Raw genomic sequence first — 22389 nt, forward strand, 5'->3', positions numbered from 1 at the left:
GTAAAAAAAATCTAATTTTTTTTACTCTGAACTGTTGCATTTGTACTATTTGATGGATTACATAACAGAATAGGATTTAGCTCTCTGAAGCTGTAATTTGTAGTAGCCTGATTGTGGTATACACAGTTGTACCTTACCCTATGTGCCCCATTTTATGATTAGTACTGACCATCAAATTAGACTGGTAAGATACGACAGGAAAATCAAGGTGACTGGTTGCTTATCAGAATGATTCTGAATGAAAACAATTGAGCTAAATAAATCTAAGCAGTGATCACAGACTGTGATGTGGAAAAGTCAGCAAACATATATAATGTCTTTAAGAGCCACCTGTATTGTAGAATGAAATAAGAACATAAATTCCCATTTTGTTCAGAACTAGAATGTAAACCATAAGAGTGCACTAATAAAATTAGTAGATTTTAAAGGAGTCTTTTTGCTAATTTTGTGATTCTGGAGAAGTCGCTAAAGAGACCGCAAATTCATCCAGCTGTGTAAAAAGCTTTTTAAAAAAAATGCCTCAATGGGGTATTTTTTTCAATTTGTCTCAAAGACAAGTTTTGTTCATTTTCATTTGTAAGGCTTATTGATAGGAAAAGAGCCCTGAACAGCATATCACTATCAGTGCCAATGGCCCACCCAGTGGCTGAAAGCAGGAAGCTCCCACTAGTGAAACATTTCATGTACTGTGGCTTCTTTGGGGATTGGAGGCTGAGATTGGAGCCCTCTCCTTGAAATGCCCCTTGTCAGTCCTGCTCCTATTTCTATTCCATGCTGAGTGAAATCGAGAAGCCCAAGATTAGAGTTGTGCAGGGCACTGTGGGGTGAAACCTTCGGTCTACCCAGGGGATGTGGGAGTAGGGAGGTTAGTAATAGATACAATAAAACTGCAGCACAGTTTTAAATCCTCTCCTCAGTTGATGCCCAATTACACTGAAAAAAATCAGATATACAATAATAGAAAAGAAGGTATGGATAATTTCTTTCTTCTTTGGTTGGAGGTTGGATTTTATGATCTTGGAGGTCTATTCCAACCTTAAGGATTCAATGATTCTGATATTTTGTGCCATCAAAATTAAAGCATATTTTGTTAGAGTATATTTTGTTAAGGAGTACACCTTCTGGGATGCAGGTGTAATTTTGTTTTCATTGTAAATTTTGTTGTTTGTCATGGTTTCTTACCAGCACAAATGACGAAAACCACCATAGTGCTAGTGTCAGTATGTATTTTACTGAAATGACTTTTCAAGACCATTAAATTTACCAGTGTTGGCTGAGATAGAAATAGCAGCCTCATTTTTAAATTAAGACTTCAAAGATGCAGACATACACTAGATGTGTTTTTATCACTGTTTCCTTAGAATGTAGTTTATGTTTTGTTTATAGAGCTGAATCCTGTATTAAAGTTGGGTGCTGGAATAGCTGACTATGTGAAAATGTAACAGATTTTATCAGATGCTATGTGTCTTTGTATAACTTTGTACAGTTTGTATGACATTGAAGTGTGACTATGCTGTTATGTTTTTCAGAATGATTTCCATATATTTTGCTTACTTTTACAAGGAAACTATTTTTACTATTTTTGACAGTCCATATTTCATAAATATATTGCCATGGGTCTCATATAAAAAGACTAAAATTCTTTCTACTTCTTTCCATGTATTAAGGAAAATTATTCTCCCTAGGATAGGTTCAAATTCAAAAGGTAATGCTTGCTTTCATGTACTTAGCATACTACTTTCATTCATGATTCATGGAGATAGTTTATGTTAGGACAAAGGTATTCAAAGGCATATACTGCGTCGTCCAGCAGATAAGTGATGACTATGTAACCTTAAACAGAGATAACTGATTTATGTGCAATTACAACTGGAGACTAACATCAGACTACAGTTGAGCACATATATATTTTAAGGAAAAATCTTGCCACTGGGATGGGATTCAGCTGAAGTATAAGTGTATTTTTCTCCTTCTGCAATTATTTTGACTTTTCATTAGAGCACCTGAAAGTTTTTTTATTAGGGATTCAGGACAAAATAATGTTGTATTCATAATTTGCAGGATTTTAACAATATCACTTTGCTTCTGAGGAACATGTCCTTATCCTGCAGCATTAGTATTGTTTTAGCAACAGGTTATTTTTATAAAAACTGCTATAGCAGAAAAGTAGTTGTGGTGTTTGTTTTGCATAGAGTTTCTGATATGCTTAGGTTATGGATGTTACAAGTACTACCTGTATTTAAACATAAACACACAGTAAATTTAAAGGAGGAGCCCTGCAACAGAAAAAATGGAAAAAGAGGTTTATTTGAATCAGTTGAGTGAGTTGTGTGACAAGTGCCAAAGCCGTTTGACAGGATGTGAAAAAAGTTTGGTTTTGCTTGGAATCTTTTAATTTTTGGCACTCTGACTCAAAAGAGAATGTTTCAGTCTTCAGTATTTAGAGACCTTTTCCTTTACTAATTGTATTTTTCCACTGAAAATTTAAAATGACTGGGGTTTTGCTGTTGCAGAAAGTACATTTGCAACAATCAGTCTGTTACTTGCAAAAATTACCACCTCACTTCACAATCACACTATAGTTATTAGCGCTGCTGTGGTTCACTTCTTAGACGTATGTAAGCATGTTTTTAATCCATTTATTGAGATCATATATTTTTATTGAGATGAAGTACAAGAGGTCTTTGTAGTGTACTTCACTTAAATTCTGCATAAAAATCCACTAACTCTTTTCTCTGTGACCATTTAACAACTTCAAAATCAAGAGTTAAAATTTGATGCAGTAATCTTTTGTTTCTTTGTCTCAACTCACAAGGTTTCAATATTTACAAGTTAGACTTTCATAAACAAAAATTTAAATCTATCCTAATTGGATGATGGTCAATTCTTTAGTGACAACCCAGACTAGTTCTAAGTCACAGGGTTTATTTTTTACCTAAGTCAACATCTTGAAAGTGCAACTTCTCTTTGCAGAGTAGTAAATCTGCAAATGATAAATTAGAGAGTTAAAACATATGATCTAGTCTAGACAATATTTTGAAGCTTAAAAGTCATCTAACTGTTATTTCTCTCATTGTATGAATGAGTACAAACAAGTTCAACAGGAGGATTAGCTCATAAAAATTTCAACACATCTTTGGTTATTGGAAACAATAACCAAAGTGATAAAGCAAGGAACATATCCATTTAGCCTCTCTTCATCACTTGGAACATGGTATATTCAAACTGACCTAAATCACATGAAAAAGAAATGTAGAGATCATTTTAAACTGTTACACAAATGAACTTATACCAATACTCCTCAATGATTGCCACACCATAGTTTTGGCTGAAATGGTTCTACTTCGTATGCAAAGTAAACAAAAGAGTTTTGTTTCTTTAAGTTATTTTTCAGTGCAAATGGCATATTGGAAGACAGACACAAAGGCCAAGTGGTTAACATGTTTGTTGAAGGTTTCTGGACACTAAAAGTATTATCACAATTCAGTTACGATACTCAACAATAAATAATAAATGTACTGTTTTCCTTATGCCTGATGAATTGATTTTTTTTCTTGTTACTATACATGTTGTAAAGTTTATCATATTGCCCAGGCACCACAAGTATAAGGACTGAATGTCCCATATTCCTGAGTGATAATCATGTACCTTTAGTATGAAAAATACAGGCTGCTCCAAACCTCAATTCTCCTCAGTTAGCATAGAAGGGTATAATCTAAGAACAGTTAAAACTAGACTTTCTTTTAGCTTTTTGAGTAGGCACAGGTCATAATAATCACAAGCACTTAGTCACATTTAAGTCACACATATGCATACCAGCTTATTAAATAGAATCATTCTGAAGGGGTAGCTTATGTTGTAGTATTTTTTTTCTTTTTATAAATCAGTACTTCAATTACAATTTGAAAGCTCTCTGGAGAGAAGAGGTAGAGTCTAGTGATAAGAAAAATTTGTATAGAATTTGAGATGATTAACAGCTGTTGAAAGCTTTCCTAGTCAATTACATTGCACAAATTTACGAGGAATCAGGGTTTGTGTCTGAACTGAGTTTCGGACTGGCCTCTGAAGAGTACTACAAGAGAACAGTAAGCTCAGTTAAGGTACAATCTCACAAAAGGCAAACAAATTTGCCAGGAAAGCACATAAAAATATAGGGAAATGAAGTCCAAGCTGTGGCACAGCACACAATCCCTTTTCTCTCCTTGCTTAAGATAATTTTGACCCCAATAGGCAGTTTCAACTAAGTTTGACTCTGAGTCTCGTGGTGTTTCTATGTATTTTATGAAATTAGACAGCCTGTCAGAGAGCAGATTTTGTTGTTGCTCGTTCTAAAAGAAAACATACAGTAGCACTGGTGTTTTTAATAAATCCACATGAGAGGGACAGAAACATTATAAACATGAAGCATAAGATACAAGCTCATAAAGAACTTCTTCTGTTTACAGTTAGAAATGCTACCAAATCACCTAGCATCATGCCTGATTCCTCTCTCAGTTTTACTATTTTTACATCCAAGTAACACCTCTGCCTCCGTGTACCCCAGAGTATGTTCACTGACTACACCAGTAATAGAGGAGTCTACTACAATACTTTAATTTACATAATTACTTCTAAAGGAGAATACATTCACTTTTATTTCATTACATCTTGTAGGAACTGTCAGACTGTAGACAGACTTCTAAAAATTTCGTATTGAGAAAAGTATTATTCCAGAATGAGGACCTATTTTCTCAGTATCACTGAAATTTCTCTGTTTTGTTTCTCACACTGAGAAATCCGCTTTTGACATGCTGGTTGTAGAGCACATTAGATATCCTTTAAAGGCCATACCAGTGAAATTTCCCTTATGCAAAGCCCTGTCATCTGTTCTTACCATATGATATGCTCTTCAATTCTCCTCTTATTGAAAGTCTATATTGCTGTGTTTCTTTGACGCTATTTCTCTCTTACTTTCTCACTCAGGCTGAAGTCAGAGTGCAAGGTTTCCTTCAAATCAATTTTCTTTGGATGTTGAAATACAGCGTAGAGCAGTTCTGAATAGACTCTGCAATCTAATAATTAATTCAACTTTTTTATTTTCTTTTTTTTTTTTTTTTTTTTTAATTAGTGTGTGACCTGAGGCTTCCTCTTTGGTTATACTGTGAGAATGGATTGAACAAGATTTGAACTTATATAACATTTACCATTGGAAAGATTAATCCTCTTCAAAATCTTGTGATACTATGTATGATTTACAAAAGCTGGTATTCAAAGAAACATGTTTTTGCAGATTTTTTTGTAGGCTTCTATTTCACTATTTCTTTTTCCAATTGAAAACTATGTGCAATTTTTCCCTCCTGGTACTCTTTGCAAAGATGAGGATTAAGTAAAAAGATCCATAAAAGTCCACTTGGTATTCAAACAAACAAACAAACAAAATTCCCTCGAAAGATAAAAAAAGAGAGGCTTAAAAGAGTGATGGTATGCATGCATTCGATTAAACAGATGGTGCCTGGTCTCTGAGTAACCTTCTAGCCTGCTAAATCTGCACCCTTTCCCCCCCACCTCCCCCAGCTTCCTTATCAGGAGACAAGAACTGTGTGGGAGTCAAAGGAATTCATTTAATTTGTAGTAGCCGATTCATTTTGAGTATCATGAAGTATCTAAGCAGTGTTATCAAGAGGGTGAAATCTGATTTCAGTGAGATATGGTCCTCAGATGTTCTCCTTTTGCTTCCTATCATGTTTTTATCAGTGTTTTGAGAGAATAACCACTCTTAAAATTTCATGTACTGGAAGGAATCTAGCAAATAGACACAAAATACCTGAGTTAAGTATGATTCCTCTAGTTTCTGAATCTTAATTTCCATGCTCTGCAGGACAGTTTTATTTCAAATAGCATTTTAATTTTGTAAAGTATGGTTGTCAATAAAATTTTAATTTGGGTTTCTAGCATGGAAAAACTTTTCATTAGATCTGAGGCAGCAATTTCTGTGTGAAGAAAGATAAAAGTTTTGTAAGAGCACTTTACATTCATCTATGAAAATCTTCCTTATTGTGTCTGTTTATTTTAATGCAGATAACAAACAGCCACAAGGAGTGAATAAAGAAAGATAGCTCTGTAAAATTACCTTACAAAAATCCTCTTTCTTAAGAGGAAATTTTAGTGAAAGCTCCTGACTGTGAAGGTCTTGACTTTCTTCCAAATGAAGAGGTGTCATCTTTCTTGTAACTAATAGGGCCTTTAGTTCAGATAGTGTTTTGGCTGAGGTCTTTCAAAGGTTGTTAATTATCTGGTGATGTTGCTTTGCAAATACAAGGTATTACTAGTTGAAGATGTTCTAGCTTTTGACAAAGAGAGTCATATAACCACTGAGGCTGAGATAGGAAATTACAGTGATGAAGCCCCAGAATAAGAAAAAACACAGGGGAGGGAGGATGACCTCTGTACAAAACAGGACAATTTAGTAGAGAAGGTCTTGCTATTAAAGAAAAAGAACTCTAAGAGGCGTTTGATCCAACTCCCAGTGATACTGCCTAACCCAAGCTGTTGGATAAAACTAGAAAAGCCTAATAAAACCCAGAAAAACCTCTCCCCACAGAATTCCACAGTCATACTGTGCACCTATTCACTTATTCTTGGGAGTATTGAGACTTTCACTGGTGATGTTTTTCATAGTTACAGAGAAGTACCTTAACTACTTTGCCTTCAGTGTCTTCAGAGGCATCATTTAATGGAGCAGTATTACTGCTATACACAGCCAATAGTTGAACTATGAAGGAAAGTTCATTTTGAAAGACATAAAGTTAAGATTGTGTCTTTCTGTACAAGATCTTTGCTCATGGAAAATAAGGAACATCCATATTGATTGAAGGCAGCAATGATTCAGTTGAAGTTAAAAACATTTCCCTGTGCCCCTCTTGGTAATGTCTTCCTCTTTTCCTCAGTAAATAGAAGTATTTTCTAATTTGTTTTGGCACAATTTCTGACATTAGGGTAATATGTATGAATATGTTTTTTGGAGACTAATAAAATGTTTATTGTCTTACTCCTATGTTTCTCCCTCCCTATTTCTAGCTTTTTTTTTCAGGTCACCTTAACAAAATAATTATATACATATTCTTAAGTACTTTTGCCTCTGATACTTTTAGATTTAAAAAACTAATAACGGTAGCAAATCCTAGCTAGATTATATATCTGGTTTTTGTGTAAGTTAGAAATCAGGCTGTCTTTACTCCTATTTTAATGAAAATAATGATTTAGAATTGCAGTAAAGTAAAAATCTAAGAACTCACAATCTTGCGAATTATAGTGAGATCCTTACTAAAAAGTCAACAAAAATCTTCATGAAAAAAGAATTTCCTTCATGAAAAAAGAATATTTAAGCAATTGGCTGGAAATAAAATTAACTGCAATTTTTCTCAACAGTAGAAAAGAGATCAAACCTGAAGTTTTTATCTAATTTTGAATTAAAACTGTATATTTTTTAGTTTACCTTAAACTACATCTGTGATTAATAATCCCAGTGTGGTTTGTGCTTTGGTTTGTTTGTTTTCTTTTTTCTTTTAAATTACTTTTCTGTCATCATTAAAAAGAATCCTACTGATAGATGATTATTGATCGTCTAAACCACATTTGAATCTCTACCTTCGTGTCCTCTCAACCCACAGAGGTTATTACTGGGTCTGCAATCTGGTTCCAACACAAGATTTTGAACACGCTTTTGACAACTTTGTTTTCATCAAAAAACTAGCATATTTTTCAAAGTACAAAATCACTCAGTTTAGTTGACTTAGCATCTTGCAAATTGACTGATAAATAAACAGCAAGGATGAAGCAAGAGGTATACCAATAATCTCTCTTTAGTTTCTAAGAAATATTGCACTAAGTTGAATATTTTAGGTTGAATGGGTTGACTTGTCTTCAGAGAAAAAACCCAACAAAACCAAACAAAAACTCCAAGAGAAATAGAATATTTAATGAGCACAGAAATCTAAATGAAAATAAAAATATTTGACATTCTCCAAGTAGTTTAATTCTGTATTATCAAAAGGACTGTGGTGTTTAAAACAGCAGGAACTGTTGTAGAGCATCACTTAAGTACAATGCTGCAGTGAAATGATGAAGGTTGAGAAATAGTCTGGAAAGTCAACAAATTCTGTTTACATTATCTTGCATGCAAATTGTAATAACTGCAAGTGAGCCAGGAAATGTCAGTGCCGCATAATTGCTTAAGCTTGGAACAGGTTCAATAGGGATCAAAGTGAGAACCATGAGTCAACATATCAATAGATACAGAAAAAAGGTGAGATTAATTTGACTGTCCCCTTATTTAACACTTTAGTTGCTTATACACGCCCCAAACTGCCTGTTATTTTAAAATAACCAAAACCAGCCCAAGATTGTCAGGATACTCTTTCTGTTCATGCCCAAAAAAGGTAACTGTTCTGCAGGCATCTGAAAGTGATAGGGGGTAGTCTAAGGTAGTCTATTCCCAAGTTCTTTAAGGAATAGGTGGTGATGGTGATACACAGCCACATGAGCACAGAAGAAGATATATTAGACTATCATTACCCAAAAATAATAGAACCAGAAACCAGATTCTCTGTTCTACTCTCTCCTAAATGTAGTCAACGTTCCTCTTCCCTCTGGAAGAATGACTGTCAATTCTTATGTTTCTGACTGCTTAACAGTCTGATTTAATAATGAAACACAGTTCTTTGGGTTATTTCAGGGAGCAAGGTTTTTTGGGTCAGGGGCTTCAATCTGTGCAGGTTGAACAAGGCGTCTACCTCAGTGCATTGGGTCTTTTCTGATAAGACTTGATAAGAATTCACTACTAGATCAAATGAGAAGGAAGATACAGATGAGGAGGTGGTGGACTGAGGAATGTGCACAGGCAGCATAGAATAGAGTACCTGTTGTCTTCAGGGATATGTACCAGTCACTGTTGACTGAGACAGAATGCATATGATTATGTTTGAAATAAAAGATAATATACAGACTTTTAGATTAGCACAGTAAATGAAGTAGGTGCTAGACTGAGGTCTTTCACGTACTTGATTAGTATGTGTGGCTGATATAGTAACTTGGGAAAAAAACAACTGTGCAGATGATTTGCCCCATGGAATATGGTTGCAAATTCATTGATCAAATGAACATTTTTGTTCATGACAATACTGGCCCATAGATTAGAAACCTTCCCAGTCTTTGATGAGGTGAATCATTTAGGGAGTCTAATTTACTAGTTCTGTGTCTATACCGTGCAATTTTTTGACACTTGTGAATTATAACAATTTTGGCTTCAAGAAATGGGCAGGCTCTCCAGCACTGTGTAAGGATAGTGCAGCATGTTTTAATCATGTCTTTACTAAATTTAGTATTTTTTTTCTGTTTGTGAATTGGCTGTCATAAGATTGTGATATTGTGTTACTTATTGACTCATGCTGTTTATTGACTCAGACACTACAGAGGTAAATGTGAGAGTCCTTCATATGGCATCTTGACCAGATATTTTCTCTAAGAATACTTCTATGAAGACTTTTTGGTAAATAAATTCAGTAAGCAGATCATTCTGAAATTAAAATTTCTGTTGAATTTAATCAGAGTACTAATACATTTACATTTCCTGTTCTCAAGTATCTGTAAAACTTTGAAAAGGAATATCAGAATGAGTGAATTTAAATGTTAATATTAAAGTTATTTAATACTGCATGTAATAAGTAATTCCTACAAGTCTGACCTGCCTACAAATGCTTTTGTTTTGATTTTCATAGAAAATTGATAGTCATTACATATTTTGGTTTTGAGACCGAGTGTCTAAGTGTGAGGATATTGTGGAATACTTGATAACTGTATGAAAAACTGTGGGATATTTCCTGTGGTTGTAATAAGATAAAACTTCCCAACCTGAGACAGTTGACTGGACTGGGCTGAAAGGAACTGACATAGGGGGAAAAAAATTTCAGTAAGATTGAGAATTTCCCAAGGAATGTCCTTGCTGTTTAGACATGGCTTCCATGTTTTATTGCTTGTTGTTTTGTAGCTGAGGTACTTTCCTAAGATGGAAAAAGCATTTTCTGAAGATCTGGATTCAAAATGAAAGTACAGGCATTGAATTCAAGCAACTCTGATACTTACAAACAAACTTCCTCTATGTAGATAACAGGAGCATTCTGTTTCTTTCTTTGTTTTTCTTTCTTCGTTGTGATAAAAAAATATTATCTGCAAATTGATGATACCCTATAGTCAGAAGATAGTGTGTATTTTGAAAAGCACCCTCTGAGGTTATATAGGCTAGACAGTTTTTTGAAATACAGAGGTTACACAAACTTTAGAATTAGAGTTTCATTATCTGAATGTCAGGACCTCTATTGTAAAAGGCCTTTTACAGAAAATTTCTTTCTTCTCACTGAGCAAAGGATTTGTCTTCTCTCCTGCATTTTTGAGCAATCATTTACTTAATAAGAGAACAGGAGACTTAGATTGTTTTATGGAAATTGAGACTCACACTATTAAGATGCTAAGCATAGCGTCAGCTTTTCAAGTAAATGAACTAATTAAAGGTGTAAAGGTCATCAAGTGACAGATGTCCAATTGTTTAGTGCGCTCCACTTTTATTTGAGGTTAGTTTTTGCCTCATGAAAAACATTACATTATGACAGATTTAAAACATCTTAAAAAAATAGTTTTTCTCTCTTCCAAGTAACTCAGTTATAATGAAGTTCATCCAGAGGGGCATATTTGTTAAGAAGATTTCTTTTTTTCATGAGGTGACATGTTTTCTGTTGAAAGTAGCTTGCCTATGCAGAGTTCTGACAGCCACACATTGGCAATTGCAAAGATGCTCTCATTTTTAATTTAAGAGAGGGCTTGATTCTCCATGAATATAGAAGAATAAGCAGTAAACTGAAGAGACACTACAGATTTTGTTATCTGCCTGATGATAGTTTGCCTTCCAAGATAATGTAGATCCTCCCTGAATCATATAAAGTTCAGGTGACACAGTATCATGTTTTATCTCTGTTCAGTCTCCAGGTACTCCGTTCAAGGAAGTTAGACAGGGTCACTGTTTCCCACCCTAAGAAAAAACGTTTCCCATTGTAATTTTAAGAGGATTTAATTTTTCCCTCATATTACAAAATATAATAGGTTTTTTATAAGTTAAGCATTTTAAATGTTCTGTGATTTAGAAAGAAAAAAATTTATTAGATTCTACCTAAATGTACATACAAGGGTATCTCTTTAATACAGTCACCTTTGCCCAATTCTATTTATACATAGACCAATCCAGTTCTATCCTTGCATGCCAGCTGCCAGCCTCATTTCCACTCTCTGTTTCTAGTATAACACAACCTAGACAATTGTCTTGTCATCTGACACATGGAGACAGAACATCAGCCATTCTGCTTTCACAGCAAGATAAAGATCACAGACTCCACTAGGAAATTCCATCAGATCTAAGGAAGATTGATAGCAATGTGGTCCAATGGTATTCTGCAGGCAGACAGTCTGCAGGCAGGAATGCAGCAGTAAAACTCTACTGAAGAATACCTTTCTATTTAGGGAGGGGAGAATTTATATCTGTAAAACAATGGCAGAGAAAATGACAGGGTTTTTTTGAGTTTGGACTCAAACTGGTTTTATGGTGCAAAATCATGAGGCGATGCTGATAATACCCAGGTCATGGTTTTATTACTGATTGCTGCATCTACAGAAATAGTAACTTTTCATCTCTATAAATATTTGTACTAACTATTTCTGTGTCTTGGAGTAATTTTGAAGAAACATTGGTTATATTGAAAGATACAATTTCTTATCCTCCATTCATAATCTTCCTGATCTAAATATATTGAAGTAAATGGATAGAATATTATTTCATTTAATATAGTTATAGTGGTCTGGATCAAAGGCTATCTGGATCAAAGTAACATGCCACTTAGTTCTGTGACTTTGAGATGCAGTTTATAGAGTCAGATTCCAGATATCTAACCCATTCTAAAACTGTTTGATTTTCTTTAGATTCAACTATCCTAGCTTACAGAATAGTCTTCAGGAAAGCATCTCTGTTATGAAGAATAACTGAAGTTCAAAGCATGAAGTAAAAATTAATGAGGTTCTTGACTTTCTGTCAGAAGGAAAATCATGCAGTGTATCTGTACAGTAAAAAGGAAAAAAACTTTCTGTTATGTGATGTGGAAGTTAAAATCCTTGATCCTGAGGAATTTTGAATTATTTAAAGCTGCATTCTTTCTACTAAGGAAACTTAACTTTCTGTTAAGAAAAAAAGTTTAAGAAAAAAGAGCTAAGTTTTAATTAGAGAAAATATAAAAAGATACGAATAATAAAAGATATATACAAAGATAAGATAAATATATAAAGATAATAATATATAAAAATAAGAAAAATATAAAGAGATATAAAGATAAGTATATAAAAAGATATAAAGAATATAAAGATTAGAATATAAAGATAAGATAGTAGAATTTTTCCTTAATTTATCTAGCTATGCTAAAGTCATAAAATACATTTGAGGGAAAAAACTTAGAGGAACAGTTTTGTCTTGAATAGGTTATTTAATTCAAAAGTAGGTAAAGAATTTTCATTGAGTGTTTCAAAAAAATGACATCATATAAATGGAAATGGAGCTAAGGTTAAGAACTTAAGTGGAACAGACTCCAACAGCAATGGTATTTAAAGAGATGTTTTGATAGAGTGGTAGTAATATATAAATATATATCAAAGTGTATTGTTCTTTATACTGACCTCTGAATTTGGCGATGTTAAATTGTTAAATAAATATGTCTTGGATCAAATGATCATGTCTACAAATGCATTTAACAGTATGTATTAATTAATTCATATATTTATTAAACATTTAGACATTGCTTTACTTCTTTATTGTACATCTATTTCAATGTCACTAAGGTTAAATTGTGTTTACTGATCTTGTATCAAAAAAAAAGAGTCAACCCCAATTTTAAAAGCTAGGAATCAAAGAATCAAAGGAGAAAAAAAAATGGCAGTACATATTCTTATTTTTCTTTAAAATGCATGGATACTTATGAAGTCTGTTAACAAAACTATATATACTCCTACTGAAGTATTCAGATGGTATGTATTTATAAACCATTTATTAGCAGATAAAGTGCACTCAGAAAGCTTTCTCTTCTAAGAGCAGCACAATCCATTAGGCAGGTCCTCTGTAAAATATTGGCTGACATTGCATGTAGTGAAAAATACTTTTTTCCCTTATAAGTATAGAGGTTACTTTACAGACAGATAGATAAACCTTTCCCTTCATTGCTGTTATTGTTTCTTATTTTAAAAGGTTATAGATATTAGGTAAAGAAAATATGGAATCATATTGACCTTTTAACAACCACATTTTCGGGTAATTTCCTGAAGTTTATCTTCATAATATTTTAACTAATTGTATCTATGTAAATAAAACAGTGGGGTTTTGTCATTTTTTTTCACATCACCATAGTAATATCTCATGAAATAATGTGACATTTTTATGGGTGCTGAATATATTTATACAATGTACTAAAATATTTTCTTGTGATCACAGAAGGTTGGAAACAGCAGTAACAGATTCATTCAGACAGTAAACTTACCTACACAACACGACTAATTTGAAGCTCAGCTAGCAGTGATGTGAGCAGCAGATGTGATCAATGTGTCCACCTTTCAGGCTTTTACATGTGATTTTTACTGTTGTTAATACTGCAGATAAATCTCTTACAACACGGTAGAAGCCCTGTTATCTACCTGACAAAAGAAATAAACTGGTGATACCAACACCCGACCCTAAAAAGAATGACTTGCGGTAAAGTGAGAAAGGTCACACCATTGGATAGGTTACCTCTTGTAGAGTGTAGTTCAATCACAAGATTTTCTCACTAAAATTTCTTGGATTGGTTCATCTTATTACTCTTCAGACTGGCTTGCCAGAAGGAACCAGGCTGGATTTTGGCATATTCTTTTGAGTTGTTCTTATTCGACCAAGGTTTTTGTCCTTCATTTTCTATGTTTCAAAAGGTAGGTCTGACTTTTACAAAGGTTGTAATTTGGATTAATTTTTGGCTTCAGTAAGAACTGCAGGTCAACATCTCTGACAACAGGGTTTTTGGTAACCAGACTGGGGTGTTGAAATTACCAGATAAAATACATGACGTTTTTGAATTTATGTGTTCAAGGGTTGACTTCTCTTTTTCCAGTACTTTTTCTTTCTAAGTGGCTAAGAACCAAATAAATTCTCTGTTAAAGTAATGTACTTAGGCTCATAAAACATGTTTTTTCTTCAGTTGTCCTCCTGTACAGAAGTTATTTCCTCAAAGGCAGCTGGTATTGATGTGTTGAAGGTGAAGCAGCTAACAGTTTCATTTATAACTGCTTCTTTATACTGCATACAGAAATGTTTTGCATATCATAAAAACAGGCATTCAGTGGTCTCTCAATTCCAAACTCAGCTTCCATATGACACATTTATTCATGTATTCCAGTTATTAGACGATCTTTGACGCTGCTGGTGGCATGTTGTTTTTCAAAGAGAAATATATGGGCTCACTTCCCGAATCTACTTCTAAGCTCATCAACTTTTTCAGACTGTGGGAGGAGGTTATGTGGAATAATGTTCAGAATTAGAAGAGAAAAATATATAATCCTTGTGTTTCTTTGCATTTTTTATCACATCAATGTCAAGGATAAATTCATAGGAAGATGTTCACAGGAATATAGAACATAAACAGCATAAAATTATGAAGATGATGACGATGATGATGACAGTGGTGATGATGATTGCAGCAAAATACTGTGTGGAGGAAGAAAGAAGATATTGCTACTCACAATATTGCTACTCAGTGCCCAGCTGGTTGCCCTGCCTGCTTTGAGACTCTAAGTTTGTGCAGGCACTGAGCTTAGCAGATGTCCTCAGCCGGTTCCTCTCATGTCATCTCTTACTGCAACTTCCAGCATCTGCCAGCTGGTCAGTGCTATCCCTTTGGGTCTACTTGCACGACTTTGGTGGGAACATATGCTTTTGAATGAGGTCTAGATGGATGAAGATGAGGTCAGTGCTTGAGTATCAATCAGCCCTTTAAAAAACAGATTTATACTTCTGTTGGTCAAGATTTAAATATGACAGAGCATGCAGCTTTCTCTCTCTGTTGTACTTGCTATGGACTTGCGACTGACTGTGGTTTAGAAGAAATATAAAAAATTGGAATTGGTCACTACACATTGGAATTGCTTAGTAACTTCACAGAAGTGTAACTTCTCTTTTTGCTTGGTAGGTTTTACCTGACAGTTTCAATTCTGCCAAATAGTTTGGCAAATGCCCTGCCTTCAAGGTGTATTTCCTACCATCTTGGTCTTTGTGGTAGATTGCCTAGGTGGGTTGCAACCATTAAAAGCCAGAAACAAGTCTTTCTAGCAGATTATCTGTTTGCTAGGAAATATGTATACGTTCTGGAATTTTACTTGGGTATGAGGATGTATTGCCTCATTCTATATTAACATCCCCAGTTGTGTTTAGTAGTTGAGTATAAAACCCAGCCATGTATGGGCTATTCAACCGCATCTATGCATAAAATATTTTTAAAATAAAAGATTTAATCTAATTTTTTATGATTGCTTTATGATTTTCCTATCTTACTAAATTGCTTAAATAGTTAGTCTTACTTCAGTGTGTATTTAAACACCTGTTGGCAGTTGTATGTATATCGTTCTACTCTTGAAGGCAAAAATCAGGGTGTTTTTCTTTTATAAATATCTAGAAAATGAAAGATCTGTCCTTGAGGATTTTTCAGTGGTAGATGCTTAAATTTATATAGTCACAATAGAAAAGAAGTTAAACTACTCATAGATCTTTATGCACTGCTCAGGTTAAACTTTAGAAACAGAAAATGACTGAAAGAAAGAATACGGGGAGGAGTTCATGTATAAGCTCAGAGAGAGTGAATACTTATTTGGTTATGAGTATATCTTGCTATTTTTATTCTCCATGGTATAGAATAATTCATTCAATAAATTGATGCCACAGAAGAAAAGTGTATCAAATTAATAAAATATGTTCTAAAAATATCTTTGTATTGGCTCATGTGTGCAGACATTTCTCTTAATACTCAGAACTTTTTTGTCATACAGTGATAAATTAACTTGCATAATTGGCATATAGCTTACAAAGTAAGCTAAATTTCAGCTAAATTCAAACACCAACAATGAACTCAACAAGTGCTCCTCACTTGCCCTGCTTAACATATTATATTACCAGCATGTTAAAGGAGTCCACTGTTAGAGTTCTCCAGCCTAATAAACTTGATTCTTTAATGATCCCCTAACAACAGAAATTAAAGCTTTCAATCCATTATGAAATTTGTAGGTTTTCAGGTACTGTGATTTATAAAAATGCTGGAAAGTGTGTACATGAAAGTATAAATGGAATATCACAGTTAGAAACCAAGAGCTCAGTCTGTCTGTGTGAGGACATGCTTCTTTTCATTTTGCTAATCTTAAAAAAATTATAAATCTACTCCTATCCTCATCCATACCAGACAAAATATTCAACATGTGTACTGCACTTTCATTCAGAAGTGGCTGAGGATGATACCCTTCTTTACAAACTACCCAATAATCTATTTTCCTCTTTGAGAACACAGTTTCTGTAAAAAAAAGCAAAACTTTTTAATAGATGGGCAATCTGAAGTCAATACAGCTACTCATGTGGTAATATATTTTGTTGGACTAGAGTTTAATCAAACACAGTCTGAAACAATCCCTATTTTTTACATATTTGCCTCAGATCAGTGCCTGAGATGTGCTTGTCTTGTCAAAAATATACACACTGCAGAGGACAAAATTAAGATGTCGAGGGAGAACCTGAAATCAGAATTGCCGCTGAAAATTGGATTTTGTAAGTGTGTCAGATTTAGTATGACACTAACAGTTTATTTCATTTAGTCAAAAATACATTCATAGAAATGCTGATCCAGTCCTGCAGCTCAGATCCATACTGTCATTTCTTCAAGGCAGCCTGCCTTGAACATTTCAGCTCCACTTGATAGAGCGAATGCAACTTACAGGACTCTCTGGCTCAAGTGAGCATTAGTGCTATCAATAGGAGACAGCTGTGAGAGCTGCTAGCAGCAGACTTATCTTTGAAAAGACAAGTAACCAGGAACTTTAATTAGAGTTATTGTGTGTTTGATAATCTCTGTCTCACGTAAGATTTTCCTGTGTTGCTGTATTGCTGGGATAATTTTGAACAAAAAAGGACAAAATTCAAACTTGACTCTAAAAATTTTTCACTCTTTGAATACTAGGAACTGGGCTTCACACTGAAATTGTGAAGCCACTTTAATCAGAATAATTTCTGTTGATGTCCTTGCATAACACCAGGTGCATTTTAACATACTAGGAATTAAGTTCTGATTCTCCTTGATTTGCATTGACCTTTGGTATTCTGAATAATCATAGTCCTTTTGAGTCTTTGAAGGTAGATAAGGGTGCATTGGACACTTTTTTTTGGCATGTTCTCACTTGTGTTTCCCTCAGCAGTGTCAGTTTGTCACAGTAGTGCTAACTAAATTCTTCTTTTTTCTCCCATGTTTATTCTTTGAAATTTCAGAACACCTTGTGTTCTGCCTAGGTTTTTCAACAGCCAGAGATTTACTTAACTTTTTCTAATGTCAATATTTTGTGGTATAATATGCCTGGTGTCACTAGCATTTCTTCTCCTTTCTGTTTTGTAGGCTTGAATCAGGATGATGAAGGCTAAATTACTCTGAAGGGAGCTATTTGACAATAAATACCCATAAAACATGTTTTTATTTACCAGTCCAATATAAACCTTTCCCCTTACAGCAGTCACACAGGCTATTTCATTGTTCCCAATACATTGTTTGAGATTCAGACTCCTTTATTGTTCTGAACCGTTGGTTTTCTAATAGACCACAGCATTTTGGAAAGTGATAAATGTAATTCTACGTTATAACATTTAATTCTCATATAACAGACAACTACTATTTTACTGTTATACAGCTAATGCTTACCAATGATTATAGTAGTAATTTACAACATGGTAGTGCTTACAGCCTTGCATGAGATTGTGATGTTATTAACTTAGGTGGATGGTTGTATTTGCAATGAGCCCTAAATACCAGTTACATAGGAAGAGGAAGGTCTCTCAGGAACATTTTAGTGTCAATTAAGTTGTTCCCAGTCAGAGCACATTACTCTGCCTCCTTCACATGATGACATAATCTAGTCAAGGCACAAATAGAGAGGGATCAGAGAGAAAGGTCCTGATTTTGCTTTTTTCCGGCGCTCATGCCTCAAAAGTGAAAGGATATTTAAGGCTTTAATCTGAAATTAATCCACCTTGGCAATCCTGGTTGAGGAAATCAGTGTCAGTATTCTAACTTCTAAAGGATTTAACTCAGTTTGTTGGGTTGAGCTTGACTGGCCATCAGGTGCCCATCAACTCACTTTATCACTCTTCCTGCATCAACAGGACAGGGTGAGATAACACAAGGAAAAGCTCACGGCTGGAGATAAGGACAGGAAGATTGCTTATCAATTACTCTCACCGGCAAACTAGACTCACCTTGCAGAAATTAATTTAGTTCACTTCCAATTAATTGTGATAGAGTAAGAGAGTGAGAAATAAAACAAAATAAAACAACCTAACCCCCGGGTTATTTCCAGGCTCAACTTCACTCCCTGATTTTTACCTCCTCCCTTTCAATCATGCAGGGAGATCGGGAATGGGAATTTGGGGCAGTTTATAATACTTTGTCTCTGCTGCTACTTGCTACTGTCACTCTTTCTCTGCTCTACAGTTTCTCCCAATCTTTACAGTCCTTTACACAGGTGTTCTTCACACAGGGTGTATTTCTTCAAGAACTGATGCAGCATTTCTTTCTATGGGTACAGTCCTTCAGAAATGAGGTTCTTTCTATGAGGTACAGTCCTTCAGAAATGGCATGCTTCTGCCTAAGTCCCCCACACATCACAGCTCCTGCCAGGAGCCTGATCTCATGTGGGCTCTCAGTGGGTCCAGGCAGCTTCCTTCAGGGTACATCCACCTGCTGCAATATGGATTCCTCCAAGGGGCTGCAGGTGGGTATGTGCTCCACAATGGACCTTCATGGTCTGCACAGGCACAGCTGCCTCATCATGATCTGCAGGGGAATATCTGTTCTGGTGCCTGGAGTACCTCCTCCCCTTCCTTTTTAACTTATCTCAGTGTTTGCAGGGCTGTTGCTCTCACAAACTCTCACTCCTCTCACCCAAAAACCTTTTGCAGCGGTTTTTACTCTTTGTTAACTATGTTTTCACAATGCTGCTGAAGGGCTCAACTTTGGCCAGGAAAGGGTGTGTCTTGGAGCTGGTTGAAACCAATTCTGTCCACACGGGACATTTGCTGGTGTCTTCTCACATAAGCCACCTCTGCAGCCTACTTCTGCTACCAAAGTCTTGTCATGTAAACCAAATACATTCCATGAGAGTGCATTTAAGAGATTTGGATCTACCTGCTGCCTATTCGTAAACTGTTCCGTTGTGCTCCCAGTGCTGCTGGAGTTACATTGTAAACCAGATGAAAATGTTCTGGATTAAAATGAACTTGCAATGATAGACTTGTACTTCTGCTACTGCATATTGACTTGAAAATATTTTTTCATGATGATATAACAGTAATTTCAAACCAATTTTCCTGGAATGGATGAGGTCTAGACAGTGGCAACATTTCCTTTTGAAAAACAAATCTGCTAAGCACATTTATTCTTCTTTGTTTTAAAGGTTACATTGATTTTCTGTTAAACCATATTTTGATAACAACACTTAGCAGAAAAATGCTTTGTAGCTCTGGACCTTCATGCTTTCAGTGGCCTTGGTATTGTTATGTTGTGTGAAGGAGTCTGCTGACTGCACTTTTTTGATAAGTGCTATTAATTTAGGTCATAGCTTTAGAACTTCTGTGTCAAGTTACTGTTTTACTGAGGTTTATGACAAAGTTCATACTGTCAAATGTGTTAATATGTTCACAATAAGGATGCTGTTATTTAGTTAACTTGTAAGAACTTTGTGTGTTTGGGGAAAGGTGAGAGGTAGGTTTCCTGAATTTCTCCAGGAAAAGAAAAAAACGATAGGAATAATGTCATGGTCATTCATTGGTACTGATAACAAAACTAAGGATTTTCATGTTTTTTAGAAAAGTATAGAACATCAGGAATTTGAAGTAAGAAGGTGTTTTGGTTCCACAAATATCTGCTAGAAAAAAAATTAAGTAGACAGACCATTAAGATTTTGAAATGTATGAAGCATGAATTCTTTCAGAAAGAGAAAATTTCTTGAACAGAATCTGTATTAATGAAGGAAAAATAAACCTCAGAAATTCTAAAAATGGAAGGTATGAATAGTGTTGAACAGTTAATATCTCCCTGTTTTCACCAGGAAAACAAGTTGTGAGAGCTGTAGAATAACAATTAAAGATTTATAGGGATTAAAGATTTAAAAATAATCATCAGATGAGTAGGATCTCATGAAAAATAAAGTCCAAGTATAGAGTTGTTGAGAGAATAATACGCTGCAGAAAATTAAGCTAAATAGCCAACACAAATTCCGTTTTTTAAGGGTACCTTAGAAACATAGAGAAACACTTGTGAATACCTCAGGATATCTTTATGAAACTGAATTTCAAAAATAACAAAAAAGGAAACACACAGCTCCATAGATGAGTTTAAGGAATGATACATGTACATATGTATAAAAGCAGGAAGGTAAGGTATATCAACTTTATGCTATGAAGAACTAGAAAAAGCAGTGAAAAACTGCTGTGAGAAGAGGGAAAAAGTAGTCAGGGCAAATTTAAGTGACTAAAAGTGAAGAAAAACTAACTCTTGCTTTTAAACACACAGGAATAATAAATATCTTTAAATTGTTTTACAAAAATTACTAATATTAAGAATATAATTAACTGAAATGATAATAAACAAAGAGATGTTACTGTTTAGAGTAAGGAATTTTAGGCTCAAGAACTTGTAGATAAGTCAAAGGTTATCTGCTGGTGGCCTGTGATGAAATTCCTGTTAGTTTACCAGAGAAAGAATGAGGCACTTTTGCAGCATCTATCAGCCCAGATGCGATAACTGAAAAGACTCTGATACAAGTTACTAAAGAAGCAATTTTTGGATATCTAACAAGTCTTAAAAAAAAAAGAAATTGAATTCACAGATGTGTTGTTAGAAAGGATTCCCTGAAACCCTTCTTTAACAAGACAGGTATCTTAACAGAGAAATACAATGAGCAGTTTTGAAATAAGCTACATGAAATCTTGAAAATGATAAGGGAAAAAGAAGTGTGGCCTGGAGATACAATACAATGGAAAAATTGTTTTTAGCAAATGAATGAGTCTTATTTGGATTGTGGTTGGAAGAATTTCAAGTATGGACATAATTCCTTTGGTAAATCAAATGGTTGTCTCAATTAGAATCACAGTTTTATCGTATTTTTGTATATGATGCAATGCGGAGACAGTTGCAACATTTTTGGGGTAAATGTTAAAACAGGAGCACGGTTGATCAAGATTAAACTTGGTAGATAATTTTCCAATGAATGAGAAATAAAATGTAAATAATACTACATAGGGATACCTCTAGTTTTTCTCTAAGTAAAAATAAGCTGATCTGTCTCTCCAAACACTTTCATACTCTTATGACTGATGAATGGTGCTGGTAGTTTTTGATCATAAAAACTGGTACATTCTGCACGGTTTTCTCATTTTGGTATAGCAGGTCACAATCTCAAGCAAGGTATCATATGTAGAAAAATAACATACAAAAAATAGTGTTAGGCATTCAAGGAGGATATTTACAGAACCTCTGCTTTCCATGGCTTACATTATGCTTTTTTCACATCAATTGAAATTTAAATTTATTTTCTTCTGTGGCCTCTGTCTGTTTAGTTTTAAGGTCCCATTTAACTCTTCATTTTACTCGTAAGTTTAGCGTAACCAGTGAGTTTCCTAGGCTTGCTCCAGTCACACGAGTGAAGCTTAGAAGTTATTCCAGATAATTACTTTTGCAAAACAGAATCTTTGCTAGTTTTTTTCAACACTATAAAGAGAAAATTAGAAAGAGTGGCGTCTCTGTTTCAGTTATCATGGTTTTAGTTCTTAAATAAACTCTTTTGATATTAAACTGTATGCATCATAAGCAAGAAAATACAGTGAAACAGGACATCTTGCATATATTGATTGATATTTATGAGGCCATATAACTCAGATCATAGTGTGGTGTGGGGAGGGGACTGAGGAAGAGGTGTACCATCACAATTGCCTAGCATATCTGACAGCATTTTTCCTATCCCTTTAATCCCATGTATTTTCATCTGAGTCAGAGATCTAGC

Source organism: Manacus vitellinus, unplaced genomic scaffold (genome assembly GCF_001715985.3).
Source record: "Manacus vitellinus isolate BGI_N305 unplaced genomic scaffold, ASM171598v3 scaffold_9_pilon, whole genome shotgun sequence".
In the NCBI taxonomy this organism is placed as follows: Eukaryota; Metazoa; Chordata; class Aves; order Passeriformes; family Pipridae; genus Manacus; species Manacus vitellinus.